Raw genomic sequence first — 26561 nt, 5'->3', positions numbered from 1 at the left:
TAGGATAGATTGTAAATTTCATGATTTATACACCTAAGCAGTTTTTTTTTTTTCCGTTTTCAACCATTATTTCCTAATTAAAAAAAAAATAAAATAAAAATGAACACTTGTGTGATACATTAGTCAGATTTTTCAAAAATTTCCATTGATTGGAAAGTTCACCACAATTTATGAATTGAAAAAAAGAAAAAAAAAATGGTGTGGGCTGTGTCTGCCACTTCCTCAGTTTAGCAAGTGAAGTGTGGTCCAGTGTTACTCGAGGAACAGAAATGCCGACATCAAACAAACATTGGTTCCGGTGATAACTTTAATGACTAACTGTACATGGTTTACAGTACATGGCTTGCAATAAACTATGTACAGTGTCAGTAACCTTCCTAGCATTAAAGTGGATCCGAGATAAACTTTAACTCATTGCATAATTGTGTTCCTTTCATATAGTTTATAGGGCATTTCCCAAGCCAAATACTTTTTTTGTTTTAATTCTCTAATTCCCTATAAACTAAACAAGCCTAGCCCACAGCTTTTTCAGAGTGCCAAGGCACTGTAGCAAGGGCTTATGGGAGCTCAGTCTGGGCAGGAGGAGGAGGAGTTTACTAGCCAGTGATTTCAGAGGCAGAGGGGAGGAGGAGAGGGGACTGAATTTTTCACATTACACACAGGCAAGCTGATAGCATCTCCGGCCCTCAGCCTGTGACAAACAGAACATGGACGCTCTCATTGTGTCACAGGAATAAATAAAAAATAAATAGCTGAAGCTGTTTCCGGCTAGATTTGCTGTATAAACTATCTAAACTTTAGATAAGATATATAGACAAGTTAATTGTTATAGTTAGTTTTTCATCTCGGATCCGCTTTAAAGAAAACCTGAACTGAAAATAAAAAGTCAAAATAAGCATACACAAGTCATACTTACCTTCAATGTAGTCTACTCCTCAGTCTCTTTCTCCTCTCCTGCGTCCCGTTTGTTCACTGTGATCAAGGGAATTTTCTGTCCTCCATTTTGAAAATGGCTGTTACCCCATAACAGCTTTCTGGTCAGCACACTGTTAAACTGTAACATCGCCCACTTGAGCCATAGGGAAACATGGACATTACCTGGTACATCAGTTGTCCTCTCAGCTATAACTGACAGCAACTGATATTTTACTGACAGCAACTGATATATTTCAGATCTGACAAAATATTGTCAGAACTGGAAGGGATTATTGTCAGAAGAAAATGGTGAGCTTCTGAGAGGAACTGATGGCAAGGTAAGTATGTAATGTTTATTTGAAGTTACCTCGTGTTTATTTTAAATATTTTTACTCAGTACAGGTTCTCTTTAAGGACGAACCTGACTCATCCTAAAAAAAGTAGCTGCAATTGTTAAGGACAAGTCATTCTCGTCCAGTAATTCCTGTTTACTCACCTGCAGCGCCGCTGGCATGCGGGATCCCTCGCCGTCACCTCGCGGCTTCCCTGTGCACGGATTCTTAGTGGCGATCTCTCCTTCTTCCTCCATCTTCTTCCTGTCCCCCCACATGTTCCTCTGACGACGCATGCATTCAGCGTCATTAATTCAGGCGGCAGATTCATATTTTTTGCATTGGATTTAATATAAAAAAAATTCTAAGTGTAAAAATTACAAAAAAAAAAAAAAAAAGCTGTAGGCAGCACTACTGCCTATAGCAGCAAACATTAAAGTAAAAAAAAAATTAAAAAGTGTTTTTTGTTTATTTTTTATATTGTACGCATGCTTGGGGCACCTTGTCAGACTGCAACTTGCAAGCGGTCCCCAAAATGCTTACAATATAAAGAAACGCTGGGAAAAAAAATTGTACTGTTTTTGGTATAAAAACTGCGGAATCGATGTTTGTTGGTTTGATGTTTGCATTTCCTCCGTTTTTGTGTCAGGCAGAAGCCACAGATGAGCATACAAAGAATGCATGCGGAATCGCATATAATGGTAGTGTATGGTGCCTGTGCGGTTTCTGGAGGCATATGTGGTTCTACATTGCGTAACGTAAAAAAAAAAAGATGCAACCTGCACTACTTTCCCACACAACACATGTGGTTTTACATTGAAATTATTGGCTCAGTTAAATTGCTTTTCAAAATGCTCTATTGTGCTGCAAAACGCTTGAGGGGAATGTGTGAGTGTGATCCCTTCCTTAGCGTTAATTAGTGCCTTTATTTACAGAAAGGTGGTGCTCTGAAATGGTCTTTTGCTTCTTTCCCCGCTGATGGCGCTCTCTTTCAGTTTTGCATTACATGGAGTACCAATGACCACAATGTGCAGGTCTCCTGATGAGGCTTATGTGCTGCTAATTTCGGATGGTCCATGAGATACAAATAATTCAGAGTTGATGCAGCATTAAGCAAATGTATGCAGCTTGAACATGAACCAATCAGATTCTGCTGAGGTAAAATTTGATTGGTCCATTTTCATTCTGCATAAATCTGCATATAAACTTTGCATAATCCTGTATCAACTCAAAATCATTTGCATCCCATTGACCATTCCTACCAGTGCTAATCATTAGGTAACACTTGTTTGTTCCCCCAGGGGATCTATATGTATAGCTAGTCCCATTCTTCCAAGTTTGTCCCCACCTCCTGACTGTATTGCCAGTCTTGTCTGCACAGCTGTATGCTAGGTCTCCTGTTTCGCTGATTTGTTTGGTCCTGTCTCTTGTGAACTTGCATCCAGCCATAGGTTTTCTGTAAATTTTGTATATTATTTGCTAGAAATGCTTTGTATTTTTCTCTTAGGCTGTTTTTTTCCCTGTATAAATATGCTTGCATGGTATTTCAATATGTCGCTATGCTTATTCTCCACTTTGTAAATAAATACTATCACACTTATTCCTGTGTTGGACTTTCTTTGAAAAGTCTGTCCACAGCAGCAAACTTCATAACAGGCCTGGCTTCAAAGTGATACAGACATCTGATTGGCCACTGATTTGACAGCTAAAGCCACTGATTGGCCAAGAAGTTGACCAATCTGTGAGGTGGTTTTCAGCTCAGTGGCCATTCAGAGCTCTGTTTACGTTCAATGGTGTATCAGAGCTGAAAACCTATAGAGGTGGGGATTGCTGCAATCTTTTAGGATCCTTTTTGGAAAATACATACATATTATTAAAGTGTACCCGAGGTGATATGTGACATGATGAGATAAACGTGTATGTACAGTGCCAAATATATTAATAACCAGGTGGTTCTACTTTCTTTATTTTTCTGCCTAAAAGGGTTCATTTCAAGGCATGGAAGTGACAGTTTCCATCTTGTTGGTACCTTGTCGGGAATACAGTAAACATCACTGATAAGTTTTCCAGGCAGAATACAACTTCTGAGGGCAGGAGGAAATATAATACATGAACTTTTGACCTTTTTCTAACTCTGGAACACTTGATAGGCTGCCACTGATTAGAGACATTCAACCTACATTGTAAATGTTTAAATGTAAATAAAAACATGCTGGGATGCTTTAAAACGGTAATTTTTAGGAGTAGGAGGATAAATATAATAGTTTATCTCAGTTTATTTTCACCTCTGGTTCACTTTAAATAAGGTTAAAGCCCAAATTCAAGATTTCGTATAAAGTTTAGTTTTTGAATAGTGTAGAATGGGGTTAAAGATAATCTGTACTGTCCGATTTGTACAATAAAAAACATACCAATCAAGTCACCGTGATCTCCTGAATCCCTCTTTGCCATTTCCGCCGCTCCCTGCCGTGATCCTGGCTTTTAATCGCCAGTTTTAGGCAGTGTTTACAAACAAAAAACATGGCCGCTAACCAGGAAGTGATGTATGTGTATTATATATCATGTTACAGTATACTACAAGTTTTTATTACATAGTGCATTTTCTGCACTCCAGTCAAGGATTCTCACAGTTTCTCAGCATGGGCAGCTCCCTCCCCCCTCAGACAAGTTGAAATTGAGAGCTGTCTGTGAGGAATAAACAAAACACACACAGAGCCTGCAGGGGGCGTGCCTAACTTCTCCCTATCACAGCAGAGGCAGTGCATTCCTCTCTGGGTCGACAAAGCTTGACAAAGAAAAGAAGATTAGATATATACTATATTAGATATATTACAGAGACAATGCAACTAGAAAAGGCTGGAGTAATCCAGAGCACATTAGAACAGGTATAGGAACTTAAAGGATAGAAGAAATAAGGCTAAAAATTTTGTAACAGAGTCTCTTTAAAATCTTTTGGAGTATTTTATTGCACGTGAATCAGAAGCAGACTATTGATTTCAAAAGACTGCTCTTCTGAATTTGTGTGCCGGAAATCCAAGGTGATTGCGGCCAGTAAAAAACAAGACCTTAATATTCTTCCAAAATGAAGGAGCACTTCAATGGCTTTTCTAAACTTGCTCATATAATGTACACAACACATTGGGGTGTGCTTACGTGCTGTAAATAGCTGCAGGGGGATGGGGGGGGGGGGGTGGTAAGCAGTGGATACAAGAAAAAGGGAGGGGAAAGGAAGACTAGAATCTGTTTAGAGCAATCTCTCAACCTTTTCACCCTGGAGAAACCATTCAAATAACTGTTAGATCTCAGGGAACCCCTGTATTAGCAGAGTTAGTGAGGATTTATTTTGCAGACGGCACAGTCTTCAGATGGTGTGGATAAAACCTTTTTTCTTTACTATCACAGCCTCCTTTTTTACCCCTCATTACATGTTCCTTATGTATAGTGCTCCCTATTGCAGTAGCCTGTGCTAGTGCTTCTTATTGTAGTTCTCTCAATTATGGTTCTCCCCTGTGATGTGGCTTTATATACTGCCTCACTATCATACTGCACTCCTTATTAAGAATTGGACCAATAAAAACACTGCTGAGATTGATTTGCCCAGTTCCCAGGTTCACACAATTTTGTAATAAATTTGCATGCAACTCAGAATTATTTGCCCCTCCTACACCTTCCCTTCTCATAACAAAAAGCAGTGTTATGTAAAACATATAAAATATAGCCTCTAAAAATGCAGAGCAAGTCTCAACTGCAATAACACCATGCAGTTCCTTTACACACCACAAGATGGCGATAGCAGGCGTCTGAGGTGGAACGCACAGACAGGAAGTTCTAGGCAGAAATGTAGAGAGCCTCTTGCTGCTGGCTAATTAACCATCTGCCAGCTAATTGATCAGCAGCTGCCGGCTTTGATTGGCTCAGCCCTTTCCCTTCCTGGGTCAGTGGGAATTTGCATGGTAGGAGATTTCTGTGCTGAACATTGATCTTTTGTTAGAGGTGAAGCTGGAGGAAGTAGAGAGGGGTCGTTGCTGGAAGTGGCAGCACAGGAGGTAATAAGATGGATCATACTCTAATCAGGACATTATATTACACCTCCTTCCACAGTACCCAGCAACATACATGATAATGCAGCCTGACAATTTACACAGCATCCTCCCCTCCCCCCAGATTACAGGCTCTTTACAATGCAGCCCCCCTCCCCGCATTACATACTCATTACAATGCAGCACCCCCCTCCCCTCATTACACACTCATTACAATGCAGTCCCCACCTCTTTGTTAAATACTTATTGCAATGCAGCCCCCTCCTTTTTACACACTCATTACAATGCAGCCCCCTCACCCCACCTACAAACTCACATTGCATGCAGCCCCCTCGTTACACACTCACAGTAAAATAATCATGGGCAGAACTGTAAATTGTTATGAATTGAATTATATGGTGAAGCAATTTCACCAAGATACTTACCTAAGGAGAGGGAAGGCTCTGGGTCCTATAGTCTTCCCGTTCTCCTCCTGGTCCCCGTGTTCCCCGCAATTTGCTCCGTACAAATCTCTCGCCACCGGAGACTTCAGCAATCTTCGTAAGTCGGCGACTCTGTACTGCGTAAGTATGAGTACGCAGTACGGAGCGGCCCGTCTTCAGAAGCCCGAGTGCCAAAGTCTCCCCAACCCTGACCAATCCGATTGGTCGTGGACTGCTAACGGGGGAGCCTGCGGAGGAAAGCCGAGACCGGTAGGAGAATGTGAAAGCTCTATAGGACCCAGAGCCTTCCCTCTCCTTAGGTGAGAATCTGTTTTTTGTTTTAAAATTTACTTCAGATTCCTTTTTAATTCAAGCTATAAGTTAATAACTCATTCACAACAGTGGTAGTAAACGTTGGGGACCCGGCAGGAAATCAGTTCTCCTATTACAGCACCCTCTACAGCACAAAGCCTTGTGATTGGCCAAACAGTGTGGGCGTACTTTACTACAACCTATTGGAAACTATCAAGTTAGCTGAATTTCTACTGGGTCCCCTAAAATAGACTAGGGACTTCACAGTTGGGATCTGATTTACCCTGTGCAATGTTTCAGGTTGGCATCCCCCCCAGATCCACTTCTTGTAGATCAAAAATTGCCGCTGGTCTAGTTTAGGGGACCCAGCAAGAAACCTCATAGGGAAATTCTGCTAACGTGATTGAGTCTATGGCTCACTCTTGAACTTTTAGGTTCAAATTGGTTGTAGTAAACCATGCCCACACTATTCGGCCAATCACAACACTCCATGTTGTAGAGGGTGCTGTGATTGGAGATCTCTTCTCTATGAGGTTTAGACACAGATGACACAAAGAAGCACTCCTCTATATGGTGCCGGTGATATGTTGAGTCCTTCTTTGTTGAGTTGTACTACCTGTTCTATACTTTATCAGGTTGTACTACTAGATAGATGAAGTGAGGGGAATACCTGTGTGGTCTCACTAACACCAATTTACCCCCGACCTCTGCTTCAGCTAACCTCTCTTCCACCTTCTCCACTCCTAAAACGAATTTCCGCACTGCTAACACTAAGCCTCTGCACTTCTAACACTAACCTGCCTTTAAAACTGCCCCTATGGAATAAATATCGACAAGCCAGTGAAGGGATATGAGAAGGACTCTACTGAGCATGCGCAGATGGGGTTGTGGCATGCCTTCGATAAGAAGCATACTTCAGCATTACACCTGCTAAGCATTACTCCTCACATAAACAGATTATACACAATCGATAATTACAGTGACTGTAAACTAGGATGTGTGCCAGACACATGATAAGAGGCTAATATATGGGCAGCAGTAACTTAATACATGTATAATCCAAAGTCAAGCTCTATGAACTGGCTAAAAAAGCTTTGTCCACAGTACAATACTAACCTCAGTTTGGGAAAATAAATATTATGTCTTCTGAGGGCAGCAGAAAACCAGGTGATATAGATTGTATATGCATCAGCAGTGGCATAAAGGTTACTGCACATGGATGTAAAACACACTACAAGTGGTGGATGAGACAGACCACATACTGGAGACACACTACAAGTGGTGGGTGAGACAGACCACATACTGGAGACACACTACAAGCGGTGGGTGAGACAGACCACATGCTGGAGACACACTACAAGTGGTGGCTGAGACAGACCACATACTGGAGACACACCACAAGTGGTGGCTGAGACAGACCACATACTGGAGACACACTACAAGTGGTGGCTGAGACAGACCACACACTGGAGACACACTACAAGCGGTGGGTGAGACAGACCACACACTGGAGACACACTACAAGTGGTGGCTGAGACAGACCACACACTGGAGACACACTACAAGTGGTGGATGAGACAGACCACATACTGGAGACACACTACAAGTGGTGGGTGAGACAGACCACATACTGGAGACACACTACAAGTGGTGGCTGAGACAGACCACATACTGGAGACACACTACAAGTGGTGGCTGAGACAGACCACATACTGGAGACACACTACAAGTGGTGGGTGAGACAGACCACATACTGGAGACACACTACAAGCGGTGGGTGAGACAGACCACACACTGGAGACACACTACAAGCGGTGGGTGAGACAGACCACACACTGGAGACACACTACAAGCAGTGGGTGAGACAGACCACACACTGGAGACACACTACAAGCGGTGGGTGAGACAGACCACACACTGGAGACACACTACAAGTGGTGGGTGAGACAGGCCACATACTGGAGACACACTACAAGTGGTGGGTGAGACAGACCACATACTGGAGACACACTACAAGTGGTGGGTGAGACAGACCACATACTGGAGACACACTACAAGCGGTGGGTGAGACAGACCACACACTGGAGACCGGTATACAGCCATTACCATGGAACGGCTTGAGCAGTGCTGTTGCGACTTACAGTACCACACTCCACACGGCCCTTCACAATGCTTCATAAATTCAGTTACATACCTTGTGATAGGCACTCCACTCGGACACGCTACATACTCCAGAGTCAACCGCCCACATGGCCATCACTGTAATGCTTAGAGGAAACACAAGGTGAAAATAAACTGATGTGATAAACCAATTTATCTATCATCCTTCCAATAATTGCCTTTTTTTAATATATCCCACAGTTTTATGTTACATTGAAATCTACTTCCTACGTTTCTATTGTTTCATTGTCTCAGCTCAATGACAAATTCATTAAAGTATGCCCCAGCTAAAATCTATGAACTGTTGAACCTTTTTTATTTCTTTCCTGCTATCAGAAGCCATTTTCTGCAGGACAGAAGCCGTCACTTGCATACCTGATGTTTAACTTTTTCAGGCAGAGAAAGGAAAAAAAAAAGGAATGCAGCATAGTTATTAGTATTGGCACTGTACATACCCATGTCTATATCATCATGTCACGTCATCTCATATATCCTGTAAGCAGAGTGCTGACTCCCACCTGTCTGTGGCCACACCCACCAATGACTTGTTTACCTGATTGCTTGATCAATGAATCAGCTGTCATGCATTTCATTAAAAAAGTTCCAGGGATGCGACTGCAATAGACAGAGATGCAATAAAGACAATGGCCTCAATTCACTAAGATCATGCTGGAGATAAGGCAAGAGAAAAATTACCTCCCCACGGTGAGAGAGTTATCGTATCTCTTCATTCCTTAAGTTACCTCATCTGCAGTTATTTTCATATGCAGTTAATTAACCGCCTGTCTTTTACTTTAGAATTCTGTAGTTATTTTAAGGATTGAAACGTTAACTTTAGAGATCTCTCCTTAAAGAGAGTCTGAAGCGAGAATGAATCTCGCTTCAGACCTCATAAATAGCAGGGGCATGTGTGCCCCTGCTAAAACGCCGCTATCCCGCGGCTTAACGGGGGTCCCTGATCCCCCAAATCCCCTCGGTGCAGCGGGGGAGCGCTTCCTGGTTGGGGCAGGGCTAACCGCCGCTGCCCTGCCCCACGCGCGTCTGTCAGACGCGTATCTCCGCCTCTCCCCTGCCCCTCTCAGTCTTCCTTCACTGAGAGGGGCGGGGGAGAGGCGGCGATGCGCCGCTGATAGACGCGACTGGAGGCAGGGCTGCGGCGGTTAGCCCTGCCTCCAGGAGCGCCCAAATGTAAGACCAAGTCGTGCGGGGGGGGAATTTGGGGGTGAAGGCACCCCCGTTTAGCAGCGCGATAGCGGCGGTTTAGCAGGGGCACACATGCCCCTGCTAACTTTGACCTCTGAAGCGAGATTTATTCTCGCTTCAGAGTCTCTTTAACGAAGAGTTAACTTTAGGTTTGCCTGAGGTAAAATGTTTCCTGAACACTACATGCCTTATCACCATGGTGATAACTCTAGAAACGTTACTAAAGACAGGAGATAAGCTTAGTAAATTGAGGCCATTGGCCTCATTTTACAAAGTGCACTGCTGGCTGGTAATGGCATTTTTAGAGGGAGTTTGTCACTTAGTTACTGAGCTTTTTGTTTGGTTATAGTTCGGTGGGGCCCAGAAGAGCAGGAAGGTGAATTACAGTGAGACGCAGGGAGCACACGTGGAGGGGGCAGGAAAGACAAGTGAGCTTGGGGTGGGAGAGAGAGAAACACCCGCCCAGCAGTATATGGGATCCAATAGAGTGAGGAGTAGGACAGTAGCGCCTCCTACTGGCTGTTAATGTTACCACTTGTCTGTTAGGCAGTTATCGTCAGGTCACAGCAGGTCTTAAAGGGCCACTCCAGCAAAAAAAGTACGTAGTTAAAACCTGACAGAACCGACACATTTTGGACTAGACCATAGCCTCATATTGGATTCTCATTGTTTTCTATGTTTTCAAAAGCATTTTCTGAACAGCAGTTTAACTGACAAAATATTAAGATACCAGCCAACCACCCTACTCACTTATGTACTATTTTGTCAGTTATTGACTCAGCAACTGCTAAATAGTATTCAAATGAGTAGGGAGGCTGGCTAACATCTTGCTATTTTGTCAGTTAAACTGCTGTTCAGAAAATGCTTTTGAAAACATAGAAAACCCTGAGAATCCCCCATGAGGAGATGGACTGATTTAAAACTTGTCGGTTGTGTCAGGTTTTAACAGCTTATTTCTTTTGCTGGTGTGGCCCTTTTAGTACCAGCATTTCACATTGCTAACTGTAAAGCCCCTCATTAGTCCTACTTTACCCCTGTAAGTGTTCCGTTCCTTAGTGTCTCCACTACAGTGTAGGCTTCTTCTCCGTGCAGAGATCAGTATGGGAAAGGACCACTGCGATCATCTTCCTCTTATTCACACTGATATGTTGCACATGTAGCTGTTGTATCCCTTGAGGAGTCTGGGTAATTACACACACTCAGTGCCTCTGTGCATACTGGTCTGTGCACAGGGAAGGCAGCTGGAGCTTGGCTGCAGATGGGTCACCTAAGATACTAGAAAGCTAGCAGTGCCAGCCAACAGCTGGAGAGTTCCCAGGTATTCTTCCTGAGCATGTTCAATATGGGCCTCAGTCCTGTGGCACACGCTTTGAGACACTAGAGAATTCTTCAGAGAAACCTAAGAGGACTTCTCAGATTATTCTCTTTTCACAGAGAGGAGCTTCCTGTATAGATATCATGACTACATCAGTGAAGATGGAGGAGGAGCCAAGTCACATGACTGAGAGGATACTGAACCTCACCCTGGAGATCATCTACCTGCTGACTGGAGAGGTGAGGAGGATTCTGGGAGTTTCACGCGACTTCAATCTTAGCTCTTATAAGAACACTTCAGTGAAGATCTAAGGATCTATGGAATGTACAAAGTGGTGATGACGCCTTTTTTTTATTACACAGGATTATGAAGCTGTGAAGAAGACCTCTGATAAACTGCTGCCCCCCAGTAGCCATCTCCATGGTCCATCCCCCATCACAGTGCCTTTACCTCACTCCCTGACACCTGGGAAACACAGTGGGAAGACCATTCTAGAAGTCATTAATAAGATGATTGAGCTGCTGACAGGAGAGGTGAGCTGGGAATTCTGGGATGTTACAGCAAGGCCTATATCTGGATGGTGACTGTTATCATTGAGTGTCAGGTTTCTATAAGGTGTCAAGATGTTTATATGTCTCAATGTAGGTATGGGAGTATATAGAAGAGCACAAAGATCTCTACAAGGGCGCCAAAATGGAGAATCAGCTGCCGCTTACATCACTGGGTAAGAGGAAACTTTCATTTCTTGTAAAGGAAGAAAAGAAAATACACTGAGATACATAATTGTATCTATTCTCCTACTTATCAAATGACTTTTAGATATCCCACTGTTATGTTTAAAATGTTAAAGTATATCTATTGTGGTGTCTCCACACAGTGAAACAGGGAGTGCTAAAATGTATGAACTGTTGACCTTTTTATCTATGCTCTACTCTCTGAAGCCCAGTTCTTTGCTAGGAAAGCTGTAATTCCTTATCAGTGAAGGACTATTGTCTGACTGGGTCCCGACTGGAGAAAAACTGTCAGTTGCATAGCTGAAAATGAAAGGGGCACTATGGCAAAAAATATTAAAATTTAAAATATGTGCAAACATAGACAAATAAAAAGTATGTTTGTTTCCAGAGTAAAATGAGCCATAAATTACTTTTCTCCTATGTTGCTGTCCAGGGGCGTCTCTAGCCATTTTGTCACTCCAGGCGAGAAATCCTGTGGCCCCCCCTCCCCCGTGATTGCCCCCAGTCCCATACCCCGCACCCCTCATGGTGAACACCACTCCTGTGGTGAACCCCACCCCCAAGACCCCCGAAAATCATAATGCAGCAGCGTTTCACCAGAAAATGTACTTATTGCGGCATGGGTTCACCAGAAAATAGTTGTTATGCAGCAGAGCGTTTCACCATAAAATATACTTATTGCGGCATGCACTCACACACACCACACACAGTACACACACACACACACACACTATACACACACACACACACACACACACACACACACACACACACACACAGTGTACACACACACACACACACACACAGTACACACACTGCACACAACATACACACTATACACAGTACACACACACACACACACACTAGACATGCACAGCACAGTACACACGCTACACACACACACACACACACACACACACACACACACACACACACACACACACACACACACACACACACACACACACACACACACACACACACAGTACACACACTGCACACAACATACACACACACACACACACACACACAGTACACACACTGCACACAACATACACACTATACACAGTACACACACACACACACACACACACTTTAGACACGCACAGCACAGTACACACACACACACACACACACACACACACACACAGTACACACACTGCACACAACATACACACACACACAGTACACGCACTGCACACAACACACACACACACACACACACACACACACACACACACACACACACACACACACACACACACACACACACACACACACACACACACACACACACACACAGCACACTATACACAGCACACAGTAGACATACACTATACACATACAGAGATAGGAGGAGTGGAGTGAGACTGAGAATAGCCTGAGATGGAGCAGTTTATATGTATTGCAGTCCCACATTACACAGAGACTAGTTGCTGGTAATAGGACTGCTGTCCCTGCCAATCTCTTACACAAGTCAGCAAGCAGCCCTCCTGGAGTCTAGGGACTGTCAAAACTTTTCAACCTGTTTAAGACCTTATCTGCACATGCAGTCATTATAACAATGGAGAGAGACCAGACAGATTTTTTCCCACTGACCCTCCAGACGAGTTCTACATCATGCTGTGTATATTTACCAGCTAGCCTGCCCTCTAATTGCACTTTTATCAGCTAGCCTAGTATTTTACATTGCCTTACATCAACAAACCTGAATACAGCAGACACAGGACCAACCCTAAATCATTGAATGAAAGGCGGCCTGGGGGGAAGTCAATGCCTGGCTGCTACACAGTCTCTACATCCACGCAGTTAGCAGTAGCAGAGAGAGAGGGACTGAATTCTCAGGAGTTGGACTCAGGAGCTGATGATGCTGTACTCCTCGGATCCCTGACTAGGATGAGTGCCTTCTCTCACTGACTCATTCATTACTGTGGTTCTTTGAATCATTGAGCTGAAGTCCAGTCAGCCCCGCTGCTGCTGTGTAAACTGACACCTGAGTCAGCTGAGAGGCATTTCTTCTCTCACTACTCAGTGCAGAAGCGCCCTTGCCTCTTCCTGTCGCCTTAGGCGAAAATTTATAGCTGCCTAATGGCTCGGACGCCTCTGTTGCTGTCACTTACTGTAGGTAGTAGAAATCTGACAGAAGCGACAGGTTTTGGACTAGTCCATCTCTTCGTAGGGGATTCTCAGCAAGGCTTTTTATAAATATATTCCCTAAAATGGATTTAAACAATGATGCTGGCCAGCTTCCCTGCTCTCTACACAGTTTTTTGGCAGTTGGACAGAGCAACTGCCATTCACTAAGTGCTTTTGAAAATAAATAAATCCCTGAGAATCCCCTATGAAGAGATGGACTAATCCAAAACCTTTTTCTTTTTGCCAGATTTCTACTACCTACTGTAAGTGACAGCAACATAGGAGAAAAGTAATTTATGGCCCATTTTACTCTGGAAAAAACGTACTTCTTATTTGTCTACGTTTGCACATATTTTAAATTTTACAATTTTTCACCATAGTGCCCCTTTAACTCTTTCAGGCAGAGGAAGAAGAAAAACAACAGCATATTTGTTTGTGTGCCTGGCACTCTACATACACATTTCTATCTCATCATGACACTTAAAGAGGAACGCCAGTGAAAATAATGTAATAAAAAAGTGCTTCATTTTTACAATAATTATGTATAAATGATTTAGTCAATGTTGGCCCATTGTAAAATCTTTCCTCTCCCTGACTTACATTCTGACATTTATCACATGGTGACAGCTTTACTGCTAGCAGGAAATGTCAGTGGAAGGAGATGCTGCTTGCTTTTTTGGCAGTTGGAAACAGCTATAAACATCTATTTCCCACAATGCAATGAGGTTCACAGACAGGAAACTGTCAGTACCATGGTCCTGACATCACACTGTGGGAAGGGATTCACCACAATATTAGCCATACAGACCCCCCTGATGATCCATTTGAGAAAAGGTAAAAAGTTCTCATGTAAAAGGGGGTATAAGCTCCTGATTGGGATGAAGTTCAGTCCCTGGGTACGGTTTCTCTTTAAGCTTCCTTTTAAACCTCAACCTGCTTTTAATATTTTTGAGGTGCCAGCCTCCCAGAGATCTACCTTAGGAAGTGTGCAATTCAAACTTATGAGTGATTTATCGCACCTAGAAGCACTTAGATTGCTTGTTGATGCTGCCTGAGCCCATAAGCTCACTAACTGCACAACAGGAGATCAGAGAGGTGCTGCATGTGTGGTGATTCTGTAATTTTTTTCAAGTTAAACAAAAATGGCATCTGGTCTCTCTCCAAGGGTCAGCAAAACTCCTTATCCAGGCGTATGGGCTTGTGGGTGGCAGAAGGTGAGGAAGCAGCTCTTCTTCAGCTGGGAGAAGTAGGTGGCAAGGCAGGTCCTCTCACACAGAAGTGCTGATGGGCACAGGAGACCACCCTGGACTTGAGGAAGGAGAGGGGCGTGTCTCATAATAATGAGGTTGTTTGAGTTATGCTGTGTGTTTGAGTAACAGAGCAAGCACACTCTTGGGAGCGGTTATCGGGTCCTTATACTCACTCTAGTGTAAATGTTTTATAAATATCAGGCATTTACAGGTCAGTGACTTCTAATGACTCAGATTCCTTTCCTGTTTTGTCATCTTTGCTGGGAAATAAAAATGAGATATATCATGTATACTTTTCCGTCACGTGTCTCCTACAGATGGATCCAGTAACAAAAACCCACCAGAGAACTGTACAGGTCCTATTTATTACCAGGAATCTCCACTGGATAATCACACCATGCCCCATGATCATCAGGTAAGATGAATCCAGCTCCTAGAGCTCAAAATTAACTCTAACCTGCATAGATGCACTATATTGGTCCTGAACATTTCTCAATGTCTTTTCCTTACTTCTAAGGGGGTAGAACATCGTGTTGAGAAAGTTGAGGTGAAAGTGGAAGAAAAAGAGACGTACGTGAAGAGCGAACAGCAGACGATGGCGGGGGCTGAAACGATGGTGGTAGTTAAGGAGGAAGAGGAGGAGACGGCTGTGATGGGCAATCAGCAGGCTATGAAGGACGGTAACGTGATGCCTTCTATTGGAAAGGAAGATTCACCTCCAGATATCAGCTCAGGTGAGTAACAAACACTGAATTCCCAGAGTAAAGCCTGGTACACACATTCAATTTTGATTGGCCAATCATTGACCAATTATACCACCTCCATATAGTGTGAGGGTTTTTACTACACAATCTGATCATAGTATTCAATATCTGTTGATCTGTTAGCATAAACTGTTCCTTCCGTGAGAAAAAAGAGCTGTAGATATGTTGCAGACACCCAGTGCTCAAACACACCATGAAGGTTTGTGTCAGATCCAAGCAGAAGCTATTTATTAAGTAAAACAAATCATAAAATAACACTGTCACTTTGTGGTTCCTGTGCAACAGGGACCCAGAATTAATCACATTGCCGTGAGGCACTACAAGTACCAGAATACCAATTGGTGAAAGCATTTTGAGATGCCCATTTTCTGACCGGTTTCGCCTCTATACTGTCATCAGGGGTGGAACTAAATTCAGTTAGCTTATCCTCTATGAGTATAAACAAAAGAGGGACCCCGAGAGCCCAATATAGTGTAGTATGCACTGGTAAATGAAGGTGTGTGGAAAGAGTCTGTGCAGTATACTCACAAGTCAGGGTTACCGCATAGGTAACCACTGTAAATGCAGGTGGGGAGATTAGACCTGTCCCCAATCAGGATTAAGAAGTCGCTCTCTGTAGAGCAAGGAAAAAAGGGGTAACACCCCTCCACCAAGGGTGGATATGTATAACGTAGTATGGATACAGAGAGGCGCCAGAAGGATAAAAAGATCTAAAACGTTTAAAATGAGGAGTTATTGGTGGACTTACCTCCTCCGGGCAGATACAAGAAAATGCCAATCAATTTTCAGCAACACAATTTATTTACATACGCTAGTAAAATACAACGTGTTTCGCAGGAGTGATCCGCTTCATCAGGCAATAAGATGGAGCATATACAAAAACAGGTCTGAATCCTACTGTATTTTGCCTGAGGAAGCGGAATGTATGGCCCGTGAAACGCGTCGCATTGTTTTTTGGAGTTCCGAATAAATTGTTGACTGTCTCAATCGCAGTCCTTGCCTGTGTCTGTTTGGAGGGGGTAATACCACCGCTGCCTCCTCTGTTTAACCAGTTGGCTTTTGTAAGTTCATTTCATTACCTTTTATTCTTTTGGCGCCTCTGTATCTTGTACACCATATACAAAAACAGGTCTGGTACTGTGAGAAAACGCGGAAAAGCCGCCGCGTGTGCTCAGAACACAACGTGGCGGTTTGCAAGCGTGGGCCTACATCTGATAGTATGGCTAGACGCGGAGAAACCGCCGCATGCTTTGATAGCGGTGCGGCTGGTTCCGCGTCCAGCGCGGCGGGTGGTTCACAACACATGTCTGGTGTGGCTGGGACTGATAGTCCACACAGGTTCAGAAGGACGCGCGCGCGCGCTGAGAGGCAGAACTTTTATGAAAGCCAGAAGCGAGTCAGCTGACCAAGCCGGTCAGCTGACGTTGCAACCAGTTCCCATTGGTCCAGCACTTAGGGGAGGCGCTGGATAGCGCTGTACTATATATACTGGGTGCTGGTCATTCACTGGTTGTCTGCCGTTGCGATCACTACGTGGAAGCACTCAGACCTTTTGTTAGATTCTGTGTTACCAGTTGTTATATTCAGACTAGTTCCAGGGTGTTGATGATCAAGGACCTCACACCCAAGTCTAGGAATCTGTATTACCATTCTGTTATTATTCAGACTAGTTCCAGGGTGTTGATGATCAAGGGCCTCACACCTAAGTCTAGGGACTTGTGTTACCATTCTGTTATATATATATATCAGACTAGTTCCAGGGTGTTGATTATCATGGAGCTTACACCCAAGACTAGGCATTGTTTATTATCTGTTATGACTTTCTGCTTTCCTGACCACTCTTCTGATCACTGATTTGGTACCTCGCTATATCTGATACTCTGTTGCCAAACTTTGCGTGCCTTAGGATTACCGAATCAGTCTCCTGTCTTTGTACTTTGTCTGTCCGTGTGTTGCCGACCTGGCTAGTCCGACCTCGAGAACTATCTTCTCACTTAGAGATAGTTCACAGATCAGTCAGTGACATCCTGCCTTTGGTGTCACGCACGCTCTGGCCCTTCCAACTCCTAACCTGGCTCCTCCCTGCGGGAGAGTCCCAGGTTACTGGAAGGTACTTGTTCTCCTGGACAGTATTGCCTGCTGCCCTGATACCTGTTCCCCAGGTATTCCCCTCAAAGTATTACTGTTGCACCAAACACTCATATTACTCAGGTATCCAGAGGTTAGTGATATATCTGATTATCGGTGATACTGCAGATCATCAATAATCAGGTATATATCTGCATTTTTGGCGATACTGCAGATCACCAATAATCAGATTCTCTCTGTGTTACACCGATCGTTACAGGTACTATGCCAAGCGCCTATGCCAAGAGGCGCTTGGCATAGTACTAGACCTGATTTTGTATATGCTCCATCTTGCCTGATGCAACGGGTCAGTCCTGCGAAACACGTTGTAATTTACTGTCTGCCCAGAGGAGGTAAGTCCACCACTACCTCCTCATTTTAAATGTTTTATATCTTTTTATCCTTCTGGAACCTCTGTATCCATATAAGTTCTATGAGTACAAGAAATACTTTGAAGTAGAGGGAGGCACTCTATAGGCAATTAATTACCGTTCAATATTTATTAATGTCAGCTCACTACATGTTATGGGCAGAGCCTGATGAGCGTCCCGTAACACGTAGTGTGCTGACATGAATAAATATTGAATAGTAGTTCATTGCCGATAGGGTGCCTCCTTCCACAACCACGTCAGATTATGTGATTGGAAGAGGATGCCGGGAGTGCAGTGCCGGCGGTGGTTGAAGGAGACGCCAGTCCAACCGCCTGGAGCATGTAAATATAAAGTAGCTCCTTGCACCACTCTGCATAGCTGCATTAGGCAGCAAAACGGCTTATGACAGCTGAGGATGGTCCTAAGACACAACATGTGGAGCACCATCCATAAACAATAATACAGTCCCATCTGTAAATGATAAGGAACCCCGAAATGAGCAGAATGGCCAATGAAGACAACATCAAATCAGGAAGAAAACAGCTATGGCCTCTAAGAACCGCACCAAATCAGCACACAATAATTTTGAAAAAAGTACATCCTTTATTAATTGATCCACAAAAGATTAAAACACAATTAAAAACAGGTGGGGGATAACAATAAACCCAGATTGTCGGAGAACCGGCAGGAAAATAAAGTGCAATTAGTGCTAATAACACACCACTAAGGGTGTGAAACAATTTAAGGGGTGCCAATTTGGGGTAATGACCAAATACGATTATATTGTACATAAGGGGAGTGGAAGGGAATAGGAACAAAAGTGCAGGTGCATAATTAAATAACAATAAAAATCTATTATATGCAATTATGACAATGATTAGTCCTCAATGTGTAGCAATGTAGAATAAAACAATAATAATCAGTGTAAAAAAAAGGTGTTTGTACAATGAAAGTGATAGGCGAAAGAGTCACCTAAAGAAATAGTGAGTGAAGATGGCAGTACCAATAAAAAGTGATAGATGAGCAACCACCATCAATGTGGTGAAAGTCCCCCCGTGGAGCCAATCACTTACCGGTAGGACTTTCACCACATTGATGGTGGTTGCTCATCTATCACTTTTTATTGGTACTGCCATCTTCACTCACTATTTCTTTAGGTGACTCTTTCGCCTATCACTTTCATTGTACAAACACCTTTTTTTACAGTGATTATTATTGTTTTATTCTACATTGCTACACATTGAGGACTAATCATTGTCATAATTGCATATAATAGATTTTTATTGTTATTTAATTATGCACCTGCACTTTTGTTCCTATTCCCTTCCACTCCCCCTATGTACAATATAATCGTATTGGTCATTACCCCAAATTGGCACCCATTAAATTGTTTCACACCCTTAGTGGTGTGTTATTAGCACTAATTGCACTTTATTTTCCTGCCGGTTCTCCGACAATCTGGGTTTATTGTTATCCCCCACCTGTTTTTAATTGTGTTTTAATCTTTTGTGGATCAATTAATAAAGGATATACTTTTTTCAAAATTATTGTGTGCTGATTTGGTGCGGTTCTTAGAGGCCATAGCTGTTTTCTTCCTGATTTGAAGCTGAGGATGGTCCGGCACACATTATCTATCTCGAGATAATGCGTGCAGGACAGCTGTTAACTGTAAAATTTGAAATACATGTATGTGTGTAAAATGTACATATTGTTCCAGAATAAAGTGCACTGTAAGCTACTTTTCTCCATGTTGCTGTCACTTACATTTGGTTGTAAAATTCTGACAGATCTGAGTAGTCCATCTCCTCATCTAGGATTTTCAGGGTTGTCTTTATTTTTAAAACCACTTACTGAAGGGCAGTTGCTCTGTCCAACTGGCAGAATAGTGTGCAAATGAGTATGCCAGCTGGCCGACATCTTTGTATAGATCCTTTGCAGGGAGTGCTTTTGTAAAGAATAAAGGAGATCCTGAGGACCCCCATGAGGAGATGGACTAGTCCAAATCTTGTCAGATCTGTCACATTTTTACTGCCTACTGTAAGTGGCAGCAGCATAAAAGAAAGTGCTGACTACGAAATGTGGAAAAACATTTTTTTTTAATATTAATAAATATTTATTTCTAACAGACAGACACCATGTTGAGAGCAACTCGGAGGGACGTTTTATCTCACCTCCAGATTATAATGGCGAAGATCAGACCGCTGGCGCACAAGTGAACGGTGCTTCGCTTTCATGCTCTGACTGTGGCAAACGGTTTTCAGAGAAGACAGAGCTGGACATTCATCTGAAAGTCCACATTGTGGCGAATCGCTTTCCTTGTCCAGAATGTGGTAAATGTTTTGCTCAGAAATCTGATCTTCTTGCGCACCAGAAAAGCCACACAGATGAGCGGCCATTTTCATGTGACGAGTGTGGGAAACGTTTTTCCCAGGAGAAAAATCTCACCTTGCACCAGAGATACCACAAGGCTGGTAATCTATTTTCCTGTTCAGAGTGTGGGAAAGGTTTCTTTCAGAAAGGGGCTCTCCTTACACACCAGAGAAGCCACAGTGGCGAGCGGCCATTCTCTTGTCCAGAGTGTGGGAAATGTTTCACTCAGAGCTCCAACCTATTTAGACACCAGAGAAGTCACATGGGTGAGCGTCCTTTCTCGTGTGCAGACTGTGGGAAAGGTTTCACCCAGAAAGGACACCTTCTGAGACATCGTAAAATTCACACAGGGGAGCGGCCTTTTTCATGTTCTGAGTGTGGGAAAGGCTTCATTCAGAAAGACGAACTTATTAAACATCAGAAAAATCACTCAGGCGGACGTCCTTATTCATGTTTAGAGTGCGGGAGAGGATTTACGGAGAAAGAACATCTTTTTGTTCACCAGAGAAGTCACTCGGGGGAGCGGCCGTATTCTTGTGCAGAGTGTGGGAAACGGTTTCTGTGGAACTCCTGCCTCAGTAGGCATAAGAGGCTTCACATGGACAAGCATTCCTGATGATGCTTAAGGTGCAAGACATTTTTAGAAACAAGAATAAAATGTGAATTTGCCATCCACCAGACTAGTGACGACCACTGAGAGAGTTTTATACATGTTAAACTGTGTTTCCTTCACTTTCAAAGACTACTACAGTTGGGGTTTCTGTGATGGTCCTTGTTTATCCAGGTCAAGAAATTTCATTGATAGCAAATCGTTACACAAGAGGCGCCCCAAGATGGTTGCACTTTTTTGTTCTTCAGTTCTCACACTGCAGCCGCTGTAGAGGCGTATCCTTCTAACCTCATGCAGTATATCTTAGATAAACAGTAGAGCTGTATGATCAACGTCAGAATGCTACTATGCACTTGTTCCACCTCCAGAGATCCCACATGTGCATCTTTCACTCCAAAAAGTGCAGCTCAGTGCACCAGAAAAAAAGGAGATAAGGGATTCTCTCAGTGGAAATTTCAGAAGACAAAATGTATTTGAGTAAACAATTCTCCAGGAATACAGCAAATAAAACTCACATTCAGAGGGTCCTACTCCAGTAGGGACCCTCTTGGCAATAATCGCTTCCCACTTGGTGTGGTACTATAGCACAATACTAGTGATCAGGTATGCAGCATTGCCCGCTCTCGTCCCGACTAGTTTCAGCCTTCCGCCGTCATCAGGGGATAGTTTTATTTGCTGTATTGTTTACTCAAATAAATGTTGTCTTCTGAAATTTCCACTGAGAGGATTCCTTATCTCCTTTCTTTCTGGTAAATCGGCCAGAAAATCTCATAGTGTGTACCCAGCATTAAGATGTGTATGGTCTCAATCATCTAAGTAGATATAATAAATCAGCATTGCATGTTGATAATAAATGGTTGAATCTCTTCTGTTAAAGAGAACCCGAGGTGTGTTTAAAGAATGTTATCTGCATACAGAGGCTGGATCTGCCTATACAGCCCAGCCTCTGTTGCTATCCCAAACCCCCCTAAGGCCCCTCTGCACTCTGCAATCCCTCATAAATCACAGCCATGCTGTGAGGCTGTATTTACATCTGTAGTGTCAGTCTCGGCTGCTCCCCCGCCTCCTGCATAGCTCCGGTCCCTGCCCCCATCCCTTCCCTCCAATCAGCAGGGGGGGAAGGGATGCAGGCGGGGACCGGAGTTCTGCAGGAGGCGGGGAGAGCAGCAGACTGACACTATAGAGATAAACACAGCCAGCTCTGACAAGCTGTTTGTCAGCAGCGTGGCTGTGATTTATGAGGGATTGCAGAGTGCAGGGGGAGCTTAGGGGGGTTTGGGATAGCAACAGAGGCTGGGCTGTATAGGCAGATCCAGCCTCTGTATGCAGATAACATTCTTCAAACCCACCTCAGGTTCTCTTTAAGGGATTAGTTTGAAGAAACCCCATGTGTAAATGGCTGCCCCAATCAAAATGAACACACAATGCCAATTTATCATCTTTACCTAAAGTATGTCTAAAGGTAGTACACACTTGTAAACTGGGACATAAAAACTCAAGTTGTGCATGATAAGTGTCCGATGGCTGGAGTTAGTGGATTATCTCCCTTTGTATGGAGCTGTCCAGTATTTCTTTCACTTGATCAGATCTGAAGAAGCTACTCAGTAAGTGACAAAACATCCTGTAAAAACTAGCTTCTTGACATAGTACACAGACCCCAGGGGGTACTGAAGATGGCTTTAGGGATGGTCATTCCATAATAGTGAGTTCTAAGTTGGAAAAATCATCAATTATTCATAAATAAATATGAAGAAATATTTATAGCTAGATAAAAGACAAGACACAAAACATTTATACAGCATCACCCTTTTCTCCTGGCAGATTCAAAGTACCAGAGCTGCAGCCACTGGGGGCACTCAGTAGGCAGTAACAGTGTTAGGGAGTCTTGCCCAAAATCTCCTTACTTTATAGGTTCGGGTTTACTGAACAAAAAGAGCCGAGATGAGAACCCGGGTCTCCCACTTCAGAAATGTATATGTATCACAATTTCAATACAGGCTCTCTTCATGCAATCCCTCCACAGTACATTATGGCAAACAGAAACACATTAAGCTTACCAGCTGGTGAAAACCCACATTACAGTAGAATCTCATTATAGTAAACTCTGACATAGTAAACCTCTGGATGTAGTAAACTCGGTCCTCAGGTCCCAGCAAATGTGTCTAAATGTCTGATATAGTAAACTACTTTTTCTGGTCCATTGAAGTCTACTATAAAGGGATTATACTGTATAAGTTTGTTAACCCTTTAGAAGCCAATTTATTTAGAGGCTTGCAAGTGTTCCAGGCCAATTAATTTAGCACATTTTTTATTTCTTATTTGTTACGTTTCCTTGCTAATAATTAGCACTGCTGTAATGTGTATTTATGGCCACTTGTCACTAGGGGGCAGTGTAAGACGATAACAGAGGACTTCTGCTTTCAGTTTCTATATTTTCTGCTAGTACAAAGAGATCAAAGCATTTTAAGAATTTACAGCACGAGTTCTGCCGACTGAGGACAACTTATATCAAACAAGATAATTCCTTTGAAGCTGCTGATCGGTTAATGGAGCCTGTTGTTATCGAGTCCCCATATCTCCATATCTCGGCTAAATGGTTGAAGGCGAAATAGTCACCTTGGACCCTTCTGCTAGATATGAGAACGTGATTACAGGCTTGATTAACAACCTTATAATGTGGGTTGTTAACAGCGCTGAGAGGCAGGGCTGCTGCCATTAGCCCTGCCTCAACAGGAAGCACTCCCCGGACACCACGGAGGGGATTTGGGGGCTAAAGACCCCCCGTTCTGCCGCGGGATAGCGGCGTTTTAGCAGGGGCAAACATGCCCCTGTTGAATATAAGGTGTAAAGATTCAGATTCTCTTTAAGGAGCACTGGCCCTTTAGTAGTCAGTGCCAAACAGTTGCATGCTGGGGGTTCTTTTTATCTATAATATAATCCTCCTCTTCCATTTATTTCCCTGCCTAGCTGCCTATCTGAAACACGATCCTCTGCTCACTTGTGCTTACAAGCAAGGCTGAGGTGACTCTGCGATTGGAGGAGAAAAGAAAAAAAGTTAAGAGCAGAAATAACATCAGGATTTATTATCTCAAAACTGTGGGCAAAAGACATGGCCCCCACCAGGAACAGAATTCTCTTCATTTACTATATAAAATTCACTGAAATCAAAACATGGACAGTATAATACATGTGTTATGTAAGTAGATCAAGCATTTATCTACTTATATATGTGTTTTTTTTCCCCCTGGAATAGTATGGCTAATCCTACTGCTTTAATGTGTTTCCGTTTGCCATGATGTACTGTGGAGGAACTGCATGAAGAGAGCCAGCGTTGAAATTGCAATATATATATTTATGTCACGTTGGCACCTGTATGTTTTTCGGCTGTGGCTTGTTACTGTTAGGCTAGGTGCACACTTAGTAGAAATGCTAGCGTTGCTTAAAACGTTGCATTTTTGCCGCTAATGGAAGTCTATGGGCTGCAGGAAAAAACGCATATGCGTTTTGTATGCGTGCGTTTTTAAAAACGCTGGTTTTGCTGCATACTATGCAAAAATGCTTCAAAAACGCATATAATGAAAGTCAATGGAAATGCAATGGTATGCGTTTTTCATGCGTTTTTATATGCGTTTTAAAAAAATAATTGTTTTGTGATGTTTTTCTGCTTCCTGTTGTCTTCTTAGTCATTTGCACAAAACGCAATTCAAAAACACATACAAAATGCAAACGCATTAAAATGCACGCAAAACGCTTGAAAAACGCATCTGCGGTAAAAAAAACACACAAAAAAAACCCCACAGATGACATAAAATGCGACCTTTCACGTTATGTTATGTGTGCACCTACCCTTAGTAACAAGCCGTGCTGATTTACAATGCAGTTTTACCCACTTTGTAAATTGTTATTCCTAACTGAACAAGGGGATGCTCTGAGAGCCCATTGCCCATGCTTGGTAAAGGGAAGGGATACTTGCTACTTCCTGTAGAGTGACAAGCTTGCTGGCTCTCTTCCTGCTTAGTTAGGGTGACTATCCAACATACAGACAGTTCAGGGTTTGCTGACTAGACTGTGATGAGCAGTAGCACGCTAATTAGGCATCAGGGGTGGGTCTATATTTTTGCTGCCTAAGACAAGCTTTATAATGATGCGCCTCCCCTCCTACACAGACACACATACTGAGAGTAAACTGCTGGGCGGAGGCACCCAAAATATATAAAATACATGAAATGATTAAAAACAATTAAAAAACGATTAAAAACCATTTAAAAACTAAGAGAGGAATTGTTGGTTTACCTTTCTCGAAGATGCACGCCAGGCGTCTGTGGTGGAAATGCATACAATTTGTGAAAGAATTTGCATGTGAGTGTGCGGAGGGTTAATTGACTTTTTGCTTTTTGTACACAAGAAACACAAAGACAATGCGTTTTGCATGTCCAATCTGCTTCTTCAGGTCAATAACAGAAAAGTGCCAAAAGGTTAGGGTATGTCGGGCTCTAGCGCCTCTAATACATATAATGAGAGGTCTCATCCAAAGTTAGTTACAAAATATTAATCATGTTAACTATTGATACTGATAACATGAGGTCAATGAACGTTGAAGATTGCTGCCCCCAAGTGTTGCCACCTCACCTCATAGAAGAGCCAGCAATGGCTTCCCGTTAAGAGTGTAAGAATTTCACTGTGTGGCATATCTCAGTCTAAGTGCTGCTGTGCAGCGGGTGAAAGGAGATAGATTTAGGCATTTATACCAGTCAGATATACTGTATATCTGTTTTCAATGTCAATGTTTAACAAGGTTTCCCCAACATTTCAACTGTTACTTGGTCCACATTTGCACAGTACTGACACCATTAATTAAAAGCTGCTATATATATATATTACAGTAGTGTCCTAAGTGGCATTGTCGCACTGAAAAGCATGAGGGGGGGGGGGGGGGGCTGAATATCCACAGTGAGTGTAGTGGATGGTTACTTATGACCCAGTGCTTAGCAATAGAGATGGTCAGTGAGACCCTAAAAAAAAATGTATGATGTAAATCCTATGTTGATTTTATGCAGTATGGAACTGGACCAATGAAATGCAGCAGCTGATGATTTTGTTCAGTTATTTCTTGTATGTAATTACATAAACATTGTATTATCTCAAAATTATTAGCATCCTGTTGACCATCTCTACTCAGCTTGCTTGGATTAATGCTGGACTCCTACATTTAAACTGATCATTGGATGCCATTCACAATGGGAGGACAAGTTAAAAAGGATACATTTTTTTTTCAAATTAATAGGAGAATTGGAAAATTTTGATTACATTAAATTAAAAAATTCAAATAATTGTTTTAAAACTGATAGTTTTGCATTAGATTGCATTAAAATCTATGCATGTATGGGCAGCATTAGTTTTTCATACACTTTATATCCACTGGATCCATCCATGAAAGCTTATGCCACGTCAGGTGTAGATCTCCTGGGTGGAGTATAATTCTGATCTATAGTTGGATCAT

The 26561-nt window shown here is 42.8% G+C and overlaps 1 pseudogene; it reads left to right on the top strand.

Moving 5' to 3' along the window:
* The first annotated feature begins 5172 nt into the window (after positions 1–5172).
* The window catches only part of LOC137536845 (zinc finger protein 585A-like), a 42368-nt pseudogene continuing 20979 nt past the window's right edge, over positions 5173–26561 (top strand).

Source organism: Hyperolius riggenbachi, chromosome 10 (assembly GCF_040937935.1).
Source record: "Hyperolius riggenbachi isolate aHypRig1 chromosome 10, aHypRig1.pri, whole genome shotgun sequence".
Classification (NCBI taxonomy): Eukaryota; Metazoa; Chordata; class Amphibia; order Anura; family Hyperoliidae; genus Hyperolius; species Hyperolius riggenbachi.
The sequence above is the reverse complement of the archived record's forward strand: the minus strand, read 5'-3'. Positions and strand labels throughout refer to the sequence as shown.